A 13,343-nucleotide genomic window follows, 5' to 3' on the forward strand; every position below is an offset into this window, starting at 1 on the left:
GTGTGTGTGTGTGTGTGTGTGTGTGTGTGTGTGTGTGTGTGTGTGTGTTGTACACGCGCCCGCCCTAGTGCTTCAGGGCTTTGGGAACATCCCAGGGAAGACGCGGTGTGGCTGCTGACCACCTAATTAACTCCTAAAGGATGTTCACTTTTGCTGTGCGCGACAAAGGCTGGGGATGTAGTCCGTGCCTCCGACGAGCTATTTTCTGCTGACTGACAGCACAGGACATTAAAAATGTGAACTTTGTCTTATACCAACATTCCTAGGAAAGTATCTGCCCAAGCAACTTAACAAACTTGTTTTAAATCCTGAAGCGTTTAAATGCTGTTTTTCTTGACTGTTGTAAATTATTTGGAAGGATTAAGTAAAAATTCAAGAGGAGGGTCTAAAATGTGTTTTAAAAACCTTGGAGACCCTGCCAACCTAGCGGTTCTCTTTGCAGCATAGAGCTGACTGTCCGCTCTCCTCCACTTAATCCTGAGTCTGGAATTCAGCTCTGTAGTCTGTTTCAGATGGGAGCTGCTTGAATACGAAGGGAAATTTAACTGGATTAAAAACAGTTAAAGAATATGGATGTTATCTCCACCCCAGGCACCCCCTCCCACCCTTCCCTCTTTCTTCCTCGCCTGTGTTTGTAAGAAAGGGAGCCAGTCTGTAGACTGAGAGAAGAACAGAAACGAGCTTCCAGACACATGGAAAGCTTTAAAAATTATGGAGGGGCGACTTCATGAATAGTAAATGTCGGTGTTGCTCTGTAAAGTAACTGGATGAAAAAAGATTTCTGCCCCTAATCAGGCATAGCAGAAGGCAGGGAGAGAGGAGGTAGACATAACTCCAACCTAAGTAATGGCAGAAATTTTGCCAAAACCCCTTGGAGATAGCTGATAAGGCTCCAGGAATGGTTCTGATGGGATGTATAATCTACCTGTTTTACAATCTCGAGGCCTGGGCTTTGCACACAGAAACAGTGATTGGTTGTTCAGAAAAGAGGGACTAACCAGGACTCTGGAGCCACTGCTCCCCAATGGCTTTTTGTGGTGCTATCTTGTCCTGGATTAGGCTACCCTATTCCAGCTCGGTATCCCACCCACAGAGGCCTCTACCTCTCTCCACTCCCCTGAATTGTGGCAGGGCACAGCGGTGTTGAAAGAAGTTTCCTGGCTTGAGAATTCAGGGGTGTTGGGGATTCAGGCTTTCCAGAGGAAAACAGATATCTAGCTAAAGCAATGCTAAAGCGAACACAACTCAGAATGTGAGATTATCAAGACCCCTTGAGAAAGCACCAGAGAGAGGTGTGATGGTCTCTTCCAACATGTATGTCAGACACAGACCACTTCTTCCCGAGTTCATAGTCACTTTCTCCTAAAAACTCACTGGATTCTTCCCACACTTTTTTTTTTTTTAAACTAATCCCAAACCCCTTTCTTTCTCTACTGCAAACTCAAGCCCTTTCGTCCAACCACTAGCCTAGAAACTTTTTCCCCCTAGGCTACTATGCTCCATCTTTACCCTGAGTCCTAGAGAAGGAACCCAGGACCTTGGGCATGCTTGGCAAGCCACCAGAGCTGCTTCTCTAATTCCTGGTTAGATGGTCTTACTCTGTACCCCAATCTAGACTTAAACTCATCATCCTCCTGCCTCTGCCTCAAGAGTGCTAGGATTGTAGGTGGAGGCGACCACGCCTGGCTAAACTGGGCCATTTTTATTATGGCAGAAGAGAGAGATTGTGGAGGAATGGCTTCTGCCTTTGCCCTCTAGCACACAAGGATTTATAGAGCTGATGATGCTGATTCTATTTATGTCTACCTGGGGATGTAAAGGAGGCTGGGGAGATAACCACAGTGCTGCTTTTGCTGACTTGGGAAGACAGAAAAAAAAATCCAGAGGTTAGATTTCTCCTCTCCTCTCCTCTCCTCTCCTCTCCTCTCCTCTCCTCTCCGCTCTCCCTCTCTCTCTCTCTCTCTCTCTCTCTCTCTCTCTCTCTCTCTCTCTCCTTTCCTCCTTTTCTTTTGGCATTTTAACACTGAGTCCCAAACCATATCTCTCTTCTCAGGCAGACACTGAACCCCCCAGTCAGCCTTCAGAGTCCTAGAATTCCAGGCAAGCACCACCACACCCAGCTCAGAGTTTGTATTTCTGCTAAAGACTTAAAAATTTCTAGGTTAAACTGAGTCTAAATTCCTGTCATTGGGCCTATTTCTTGTCTTCTTCCAAGGGTTATGTGGATTTTAGCTCACTTTTAACATAGTTGTTGACATGGGAATGGTGCAAGGGCCTCTGGGAGCTGCAGACAAACTGGTCTGGATTGCCCAGCCATATTTCTGAAAAGCAGGAAAACAGGGCTTGCAGGGTGGCTTGTGGCCACCAGGAAGTTTTGTGGGAAACTGTGCTCCTGGTGAGACCATGAGGAAATTGCTTCTTCATTTCTCTCCTAGCCTAAGCCTACTACTTTGTTGAAGCGAACTTGGAAGCCCATGTGTTTCTTCGCCTCTTCTCTCTGTTGGGGTTTCATTCCTTTTCTTGGAGACAGAGCTAGGATGCTGGGATGTGTGAAGAGGCTGCTGAAGGGAACTCACTAACCACCTAAGTTCCTCCAGCTGAAGACTTGCAAGGGTCTGCATTTAAAGCTTCCTACACTGGGAAGCATTAGAATGGAAACCAGATTGGCAATCTGGAACACCTGAATGGCAGGATGTGGCATTTTTGTTGTTGTTGTTTTGTTTTGTTTTCCCTTCAATCTCCCTGTTGTAATAAAGTTGAAGCACCATTATGGAATTATAGAGGTTGATCCAAGCCTCCTTTAGATGACACAGTATTCACATCAGATAAATGTTTTTAAGGGAAAGCTAAATTATGGTAAGATATCCTAGTGGGTTAATCATAGCAATCAGAAGGGAAGCAAATGACCAGGTCTCCTGCTAGAGACAAACCCCAAACAAATTCCTGATTTAGGGTACAAATTGGTGCTGGATATCTTAAAGGCTTAGCGGTTCCTATATTCATGTGGTAGCTGCTGTCCCTCCTTCTGGCAACACAGCCCAGTTGGGTTGAGAGCATCCACACAACTGTTAGTAAAATGACCTTGGGCACACGGAATAACCTCTCAGTAATTCTGTTTTCTTATCTGGGGAAGAACAATAGTACTTAGGGCTGCTGAGAAGGTAAGTTAATCTGTGTCCTTAGACTACTTTATTTCATCTATTTGTTCCTGCCCTGTGAACAATTGAATTAAGTGTCTTTGTGGCAACTGGAAGCAACTGAAGAATTTCTTAAATCAGAGTGGAATACCACCCACCTATCTGAAAAATGGTAATCGTTCAAGTATTCAATACTAAAAAGGCCTGTGTGTTTGCTTGTGTTCACGCTAGAACAGACAGTTACTCTCTGTTCTCAGTGTGGAGGACTGCTATTTGGTTTGGTCAGAATGACCTCTGGTCTCATTTAAATCTTCCCCACACTCTTCTCATACTCCCTACCGAGAAAGAATGACCCTTCTCCTGAAGTCAGCATTCTAGCCAAGGAAGTGGGAAAGGGAGGGACCACCCTGACTAAGCTAGTGACTAGGCCAGGACATGGGGGCCCCAATACTATCTTGGTCCACATAGCTGGGCAGGTTGCCATGGTTATTCCCCTTCCTGCATCTTTCCACCACCCTGGAAGGAAACTTGCCTTCTCTAGCGCAAGCAGAATCTGAACAAATTGCTTCCTGATCTAAAAATGGAAGTTACTAAGTGAAACAGAACCTTTCTCTATTCATATGGTCTCACCCCTCCAACTTATTTTAATTCCAGTATAAACGTTCTAATCTTTGCTAGCACTCTTCCCATCTAGACAACAACTCATGACGGCTTATAAAATTTCAGTTATTACCTCAGGACAGAAGTTGCTTGGCAATTTCTGTCTCCTCTTATAACCTGCATAAACTAGCCGTGGGTAAGTGACTTACGGCTGATGTAAGCGGGTAGGAATTCTCAGTAATGGGACAAGCCAATTTAAGATTTAGTTCTAGGGAAGTTACCAGGAAGAAGAAAGTATAAAGGACATCTCAGATTTTTCAAGAAATAATCAGAGTAAAGGGTGAGGGAAAAATAGGAAGTAAGAATTCTAGAATGCTGGGTCTATAATACTGTAAGAGCTAAGGGTTATTGCAACTGTGGAGTATGTGCCTATGTGTATAAAACCCTGGGTTCAACCCCCAACACTACAGAAAAAAAAATAAGTTAAAATGCTGTTATTCCCTGAAGAAACTTGAATAACAAGTTAAGTTTAAGCCTTGATAGAAAGTAAAGCTAGTAAAAGCTAGTCTCTTTTACCACAGTGACATACTGTAACACATTTTAGGCTGAAGTACCCTGGTCTCTGCAGAGGACATGTAAGCTGCCACTTGTAAGCTGACTTGTAACAAATGAAGTCACCCGTATAAGACTCGACACTTGGGGTGTGTTTTACAGCTAGAAAGAACTCTTCTGAGACAGGTTCTCAGAGTGTGGTCTCTCTGCTCCAGATGGACTGAACCAAGCTGGCAGAGGGCTCACCCAGCTGCATTCTACACACCTCTCATTTGATCTAAGGGTAACATTTATAGGTCAGCTTTATGATCCAGTCATTCAGTGGGAAGCATAAGAGTGTACTTCAACTCCTACCATCATGGAAATAGTAAAGCGAAGCTGTTTAAGTATCTTTAGCTGCATCTTGGGTTGCAGAGAGATGAGACAGCACATACCTACACTTTACCCTGTATCCCAACATTGCTTTCTCGATCCAAGGAAAACCACTGTAAATCTTAGTTTTATGACATTGCCTCGCTTCTAAATCCTTTCACCTAGGCTGAGGTTCTTTAAAGAGTATAATTAATCTCACTTAGTAGGAGACTGTCTCAGTCAACATCTTTTTTAAAAACAAGACTCCAGTAAACTACATCATTACCCTTAAACCAGATGGCTTTCTCTAGCTCATAGCTTTTACATTTGCTTTCCGTGCTATGTCCAGGAGCATGAACAAGAACCTTGACTGTAAACAAAGCTACTGCACTTGAGTTTTAGAGAGCTGTGTGTCTTAGGACAGATCAATCCATTCTCCCATTTAACTTCCGTAGTACATAACTTGTAATTAAAAAAAAAAAAAATTCTGGGCTTCAGATTTAGCTCAGTTGCTAGAGTGCTTATCTAGCATGCACAAGGCCCTGGGTTCAGTCCCCATTTGAACCAATTGTAGCTCATACCAGTAATTCCAGCACTGGGGATGTGGAGGAGGGGACAATCCGAAGTTAAAGGGCATCAGCATCATACACTGAGTTTGAGGCCAGCATGGGCTACTTACTGTCTCAGAATGAGATATCTCCATTTCTTAGCTCCAGTCTAATCAGCTTGCTCCACATCAACTTTTAAAGGTTAAGTTTTAGTGTTTCTCTGAATATTTATGAAGAACCTATGTGATCCATGGTGCTGGGTTGGCAATGGAGAAGAAACAACAACTCCAGGGAGTAGCAGTTAAGGAAGAAGTCTTCGTCAGGTGAGGCCCCACACACAAAGTCTAGGCTTCTGCCAACCTTCATAGGAATGGCAGCTCCTGGAATTTCTCAGAAACACTACTAAAAGCCAGGCATGTGACTCTGTGTTCCTACCAAACATGTATGAAACCCTGGATTTGATTCCTAGTTTTTTTTTTTTTTTTAAAGTTGGCTCAGTGTTCCTAACTTGTAATTATCACATTCACTTTGCAAAACAGTCCTAAGAATGATGGGTGTGAGTAGAGACGGCATCTGGGACTGAAGTATGTAATGGTGTCATCCAGAAGTAGACTAGGGAACTCTGCTTCTAAGATGGATGAGGTTATTTGTTCAAAGCTCCTACAAATATTCATGTCCATAGCCCAGCTTTGCCATAACACAAGAGATATAACATCTGAATTTCCTTTTTCCTCTCAATAAAATGACTCAATGTTACAACTAAAGGGAAATGGAAAGTTCCTGAAAATGTCTGCTGACACAGACGCGCAGCTCTTCTTAACTGCCATTCCCAGTGCAATAGTTGGGCTGATGTTTGGGAAATTGTCTCATTCTCATTGTTGGTGAATTTTAGATAAGCTAAATTCTGACACTGAACACTGGGGCTGAGAATTAGACCAGTTTTCCTTGATATGTTGAATCCATTAAATATGAGGGTCAGGCAGTAGAATATGGCAATATTGTATAAACTGGTAGAGACCTACATATGCTAACTGGCATGGTTCCACTTTGGTCTGGTCAAAACAATACAGTCTTTTTAAAGTCTAGAGTTGATCTATACCTAAAAATCTGGAACATAAAAAGTAACCATTTTTCCTTCCTACATCAGGCGTTGCTGCTTTCCTACATAACCTCCCTCCCCCCTTCCTCTTTCCCTCCACTTCTTTCTCCCTTCCTCTCTCCCTCCCTTCATTCCTCCATTCCTTCTTTTTCTCCCTCCTTTCTTTTATGGGGCAGGGCCTCACTCAGTAGCCCAATCTGGCATTAAACTTCTCTTCCTTCTGCTTGAGCCTCCCAAGGGTTCCATAGGTATACACCATCACATCCGACTTTTACATTTTAGGTTTTAGCTGTTTTGTTTAGGGCTAAAGTCTGTTCTGATTTCTATAATACATAATTCAGAAGTTAATACACTTGTATATTATCTGTTAGTGTTGTAGAAATAAGCCAAATGCATTCGCAACTATGACAGAGGCATTAAACAGTTTGGTAAAGAATGTTGGACTCGTTTGGCTTTGGGTTGCGATGGTAAAGTCAGAATCAGAAGTCACTATATATATATATATATATATATATATATATATATATATATATGGCCTTCCAGTATGTGTGCTTTAGGGGAATATCTTAGATGTACATTACTTACATCACCACTGACTTTGTTGCTATTGTTCTCTTCACGTGTGTTTATTCCCCCACCCCCCCAAAATTAGATACTATAAATGCAACCTAATTTTTGAAGTGGAAAACAAAAGTAGAGCTGACAAACATGGTTTTTCTATTAATGATATTCAATATTGATTTCTGCCAAAGCAAAAGGTTGAACTATAGATAGGATTCCTTAGAAAGCAGATAGATAGATAGATAGATAGATAGATAGATAGATAGATAGATAAGAATTGAAATGATAACTAATTTTACATAGTATCCAAATTGTCTTCTGAAGTATAACTTGATGCAAAGATGTTTAATTAATTTCCTGAAAACCTGTTGAGGGAGTGCAATTCTGGTTTATTTATTGTTTATTTTAGCTGTGTCCAGAATTATTATAACTAAACATTGGTTGAAATTCAAAATCGGATGCAGCTATTTGTCTTACACATGATAGCAGACATATGCTAATTACTATAATTCTACAAAAGATTTAGGTGGGTATGGAGACACACACACAGAGAGAGAGAGAGAGAGAGAGAGAGAGAGAGAGAGAGAGACTGACTACATACATGATGGCATATGTTCATGGTCTCAGCACTAAGGAAGCAGAGGAGGAAAAGCTTGAATTCAACACCAAACTGGGCAACATAGTGAAATCCCATCTTGACAAAAGAAATTTAGAGAAAACGAGAATCCACTAGCAAGATTTGTTTCAATTGAGTGGTGTAGGTAATTTACATGGGTCCAAGTGAAGACAAAAAGACAGTGGTTGTAATAACGGAGTTGCCTTTTAAGTGACTAAAGCAAGTCAAATATACAAAGGTAAAATAAGAAAAGACATTGTAAGAAAACATAAGCAAGGGAATCACGTAGGTTGGAAAGATGGGGTGCGCTCAAGTAACTGGCCACTCTGACCAAGAGCAAGAGCGTACAAGTGCAGAGCTAAGAGATGACAATGTGTAAAGGAAACCATGGAGTAGTACAGAGTTCATGGAAGTTAGAGTTTTGCTAAGAGAATCTCTTCATTTAAGCAGAAAAAAAAATGTTGACTCAAAACAGCCAACCTGTCTAAGCTAGCATGATGAGTATGAGTGAGGATTGATTAGCAGTTGAGAAAAATCCGACCAGCAAAGTAGGGCAAAGGTTTGCTTGATTTAAGATTAAGGAACAAAAGGGTAACAGGTATTGCTGTCCTATAATTATTGATTCGTCTGAGACAGGTTTTTGCTATGTAGCTCAGGCTAGCTAGCCATCAACTCACTGCATAATCGGAGCTGGATGAAACTCAACAAATCCTCCAGCTATTGCCCCCACCACCCCCACCCTCCAGTGCTGGAATTACAAGCATGCATTACCACCTCCCATCTGTGCATTAGTCTTAACATTTTAATGGACTGTGCTCTTTACCAGACTGTATAAAGCCTAGGAACGTAGGGTAACTAATTCCCTCACCTCAAAGGCTTTACTGAGTTGAGGGAAGAATTCTCCATGAGTCAGAGAGCAACAATAGGTCATGATCATGGTGGGGAATGATACAGTGAGTAAAAGACATCTCTGAGGTCACACACTGGAATAGATTTTGAGTGACAGGTTGGAATTTAAATGGGAGAAGGCAATCAGGGTTTCAGGCTGGGACAGCAGCATCAGAAGCATGGAAGGCATGGCACATCCATAACTCTGGGGAAACAGAAAAGAATGGCTTTCCTAGAGAGCCATGAATCCATATGTCTGCATCCTGGCTAAGGGCTTTGAAGCTAGAATCACTTAAAACTTGGGTTACCACTGGAATTCTTTGCAAAGAAAAAAAGTATGTCATGATTGCATCTTTTGACTTTAAGTATTTTAAGTATATTAGGGAATAGCATAGTATTTATGTAAAAAAGGTAATGTACATATGCCATGAGCCAGACACTTGTAAGAAGTAATGTGATAATGAGGTATGGCCAGGGAGGGAGGAGTGCTGGAACTCAAAGTGTAAGAAACATGGGAGGATGAGAAGCATAACCATCAGGGACAACTGCAAAAAGAATAAAAGAAAAAGAAAAAGTGAGTCAGACCTTTGGTGGCTAAGTAGATATCTGAACAATTTAGGATGAAATCTCAGCTTCATTTGAAGCTACAGACAATCTTCTCACCGATTCTGTAGGTATATCCCGGCAGAGTAAATTCTATCATGTCTCTCCCCAGTCTATCTGTAGTGGTGCTAACACTCAGCTCCTGATGTGAGAACTCTTCTGCAGAATAACAGATGTAGTCGTGTTCTGTTTGAAAGTCTGGATGCAGAGGTTTCCTGCAGCCAGCATCTGTGGAAGCTTCTGTGAGGTGCCACTGTAGACTACTTTCTCGAGAAGACTGTCCTAACAGGAGGCTGATGCTTTGTAACTGGGTAGTGCAATGTAACCAAAGCTAGCTTGAGAAAAAGGGAGGGAGAAATGGTTACATTTTCCTGATAGCTGTTTTATTTAAATCTCAGGTCAGGGGTTTGCCTCATCTGAAAAAGACTTTAAGATTTGAGGATCAGCTAGCACATTTGGTACTAAGATGTAGACATTGACATGTCCTCTGTGGTATTCACACTTTTCTGTTGATTGAAACTGATTGCCAGATGTATGTAACGTTTTCTTCCGGTGTTTATGAAGCTAGTGATGAATTGGAACCTTGAGTTTTAACTTAACTTTACAGGAAACACCACTGGCATTCTTTAACGACCCTGCCTTGCACAATTCTTCCTCCCAGAGGTCACTTTCACAAGGGCATTCCTTGAGATTGCAGTATGGCTACAGGAGATTTTAAAAATTGTTGGACAGAGAGTCTATACATTGTGATGGTCCCATGCCATTGTTCATATAGAATTCCTTGCCGGAGTGCTAACTTGTTTTCCTTACTAAATGTTGATAGCAAAGAAGATTTTCATGCTAACTAGAAACATCTCCTCGAAATCACTTTGCATCAGCTTTAGCCAACACTTTCTTGTCCTAGGCAACAGGTACTTTAAGGGAAAAGCCCATGTCTTCTTCGTCATTGAATGCATAGCCTAATACAGTGCTTGGCACATAGTAGGTATTTAATAAACAACCAGGTGGCCAGGTGGATAAGTAACTCAAGCCAATCTCATTTAATTTTCTGTAGACTGAGGGAAAAAGGAAAACTTCAGCTTCCCTTTAGCTATTAGTATAAGTAAAACATTTCTGAACCCTGTCCTAACTTTTAAGTAATTTATATTGAGCAGTATCCACGTGTTCCTATAGTTTATATCTGCTCAGGTACTGAGAAATACAGACAAGGTGTTACTAAAATTCTCCCAATGATGTGGTATTCCTGAGTCATTGGTTTAACTTGTGTCGTTGGAATTAAATTCCAATCCATCAGCTCTCGAAGATCTGCGTCACCTGATGGATGTAACCACCTGGCTAATAACAGTTACACTCCACCGTTTCCAGGTTGCCATTCCACCCAAGGACAGCTTTTCATTCTTCTCTTGTTTCAGCACCTACATAGGTTCATTAAACTTGCGAATACAGATGACCCAACAGTCATGGCTGGCAATTGCTTTGATTTAACATAATCTCTGCCCAAATGAGAGAAACTTAAATGTATTTATTTCATTTTGCTTTGCATTTTTGGAAATAGGCCTGACACTATAGCCAGGATAGCCTGGAATTTATTCTGCAGCCCAAACTGAGCTCCTCCTGGCTTAGCTGGTCCCACCCCACACCAGTGGAAGGATTGTAGCCATGAGCCACCACACCCAGTGAGAAACTTATTTTTGAAAATTTGCTTGTGCAGCTGGCTTGTGATTTAAGATGTAATTTCCACTAGCCTCTCTGAATGTTGACGGCATTAGACTGCCAACTCATTACTCTCTGCATTGCCCCCAGTGTGTCCAAGAACAGAGCTGGAAACCAAGAATAGGTCATAGCCTAACCAGCTTCCAAATCCCACCATCAAAGCAATTTTTCAAAGTTTAATTATTTGATTCAAAACGTACTGCTCGGTGATTAAGCTGCTTGCTTATTCAGCTGAAGCCCAGATCCTGGCAGTCATATAAGCAACCCATAAACACCTGTAATTCTATTTACCAGGAATCAATCCTATGTGTCTCCTGGCCTCCCCAGGCATTTGCACACACATGTTCAAACATACACACATAAGACACACAAATAAATCATAATGAAATAAGTTAAAAAAAATAACCTTATTATTGAATTCAATTTTTTTCTTTCAGTTTTTTTTTTTTTTTTTTGACACAGAGTTTCTCTCTGTGTGTAGTCCTGGATATCCTGGGACTAAGGTGACCTCAAACCAATGCTGGGATTAAAGGTGTGTGCCACTATCTCCTGGCTTGAATTTTTAAATTATCAGGAGATTTTCCCCAGCAGCTTTACATAGGCATCAGTTAAATGGTGACCAAGATGCTGTTGTTGTAGGCTGGCTATGGGTACCTTTCTAGATACAGTCAGATGTTCTCTGTAGGTATTGCTGGATCTTAAGAGACTTACCTAATTTGCTTTGTTGGGTGCTAAAGATCAAGCCCAGCCCCTCAGGCATGTGAGCAAGCTAGGTACATGCCCCATCTTTGCAATGCTCCAACTTCTACCTGAATGCTAAGTATTGCTTTCTGATCTATTAACACATCTCCAGGAAGTTCAATTTTAAGAACCAAAGCACACACCACCCCAATGTCACATCCTACCTGTCGTAAGGATTAGAAATTGCCTAGCCTTCTGTACCAGCCTTTTCTCAGCACCGATCTTTCTGGATTTTCAATAGTTATATAAGAAAGACTAAATGGGAAAACATGATACTGATCCAAAGAAGTCACAGTGACGTGGTGGTTTTAGTCACTCGCTGCCTTTGACGAAAGATGTCCTTGTTTTGTTTCCTAAGTTGACGATTCAAAATGTCGTTTCACTGATAGAATAGGCATTAAAGGAGACTTCTTTTTAAAGATATGATGGATCTTAGAATAAAGGGTGTATTATATAATGGCCTTTGACTTTTAGGAAAGCAACATTTAGGACACAGATTATTTGAAGTTTGAGAGTCACTGGCATTACTGACTGTCTAGAAGGAATAACCTTGAATCTGACATTTGATATTATTAGACCTTAACATTTTGATTAAAAGGCTTTGTTTCCAGAAGATTAGTCAAGTATTTAAAATAAAAGAAACTGGCAGTGTTGAATCACTCAAAGTGGCAAGTCCATGCAGCTATCATACTACAAAGCTCTCTGACTCTTTGATGCCTTCCTGCATGTACTCAGTTTTGTCGCTACCCCAGCCCCTATGCCATCACTCAACCTCAAAGTCTCCCCAGTACTGTCTAGACAAAATAGAGTACTGTAAACTCATTGTAATCCAGCTTGGCCTGACTCTCAACCTTTCCCCCAGCAACATAAGCACCAGTCCTGTATGTACTCAGCTGATCATAAGTACTCTTTATTCCTTGCTAAGAACTTTTCTTTTCCAAATAGATTTCGTGGCCTTTGCAAATTACACCTAGCTTCAAATATATATATATATATATCCAGTGTTGCTCCATAGAGAAACAAGGATGCTGAATTCTTTCATGTCAGCTTTTCCCATCAATTTTTTTTTCCTGGTGGACCTAATTATTTGTATGTTTCTAAAAAATATTGCTCACAGGAGATATTGCTAGCTAATGCAACTGTAGACCTTCACCAAATTTCAGATGTCCCTCAAAGTCTCTGTAGAGTTTGGAAGAGTTCCATCACAACCTTTGAGGATCTGCCTTAACTTCCTAGTCTACAACTTTGAGCCTTTTTAATAAAGATTGGATTAGGGACTTAATAATGGCTTTCAAAAAAGACTTTGAATAGGGCTATAGAGTTCAGCTAAGGAAACAAATCATGGAATTGCATTCTTTGATACTAAAAGTTCTTACAAAATATGAGTGAAATTGGTTGCTACCATGGAGAGACTTCCCCTAAATGCTTGCAGTACCAACTCAAGTTATTTGAATTGATGAGTTTGAAAGGGACCATGAAGAATCCCCAGTCTAATCCAGGATTCCACTGTACCCCATGTTTTCGGTAAATATTGAAGTGTCACTTGCTTAACAGGTACAGAATCTCAAAACTGGTCCTTACAAATGCAAAGAACAGAGGAGAATGCTCTGGAAGAACATTCAAGCTAATGAAGATTTGTTTAAACACTGCATTTTTCACTAACCAAGGAAATATCCATTAAAAGTGACTCACTGAGGTTGTTGTTCCCGTGTGCTCTAACCAGAAGTCCTTTTAGTTTAACATAAACAGAAATATCTAGATCATCAATGGCCTGATCTGTCTCAGTTGAAGCCCAGCAAAGTGGCTTCCTTATCAGTTCATCTTGTGCTGGAACTATATATTAATCAGACATCCCCCATGGTTAGTCCCTGGGATTACAAGGTAACAAACCTGGTCAGATAGGGTGTGTGTGTGTGTGTGTGTGTGTGTGTGTG

The 13,343-nt window shown here is 41.1% G+C and overlaps 1 protein-coding gene across 4 annotated transcripts in view; it reads left to right on the top strand.

Moving 5' to 3' along the window:
- The window catches only part of Dab2 (DAB adaptor protein 2), a 51,764-nt gene that overhangs the window by 757 nt on the left and 37,664 nt on the right, over positions 1-13,343 (top strand). The window lies entirely within an intron of this gene.

This window comes from Grammomys surdaster, unplaced genomic scaffold (assembly GCF_004785775.1).
Source record: "Grammomys surdaster isolate TR1022 unplaced genomic scaffold, NIH_TR_1.0 174, whole genome shotgun sequence".
NCBI classification, from domain to species: domain Eukaryota; kingdom Metazoa; phylum Chordata; class Mammalia; order Rodentia; family Muridae; genus Grammomys; species Grammomys surdaster.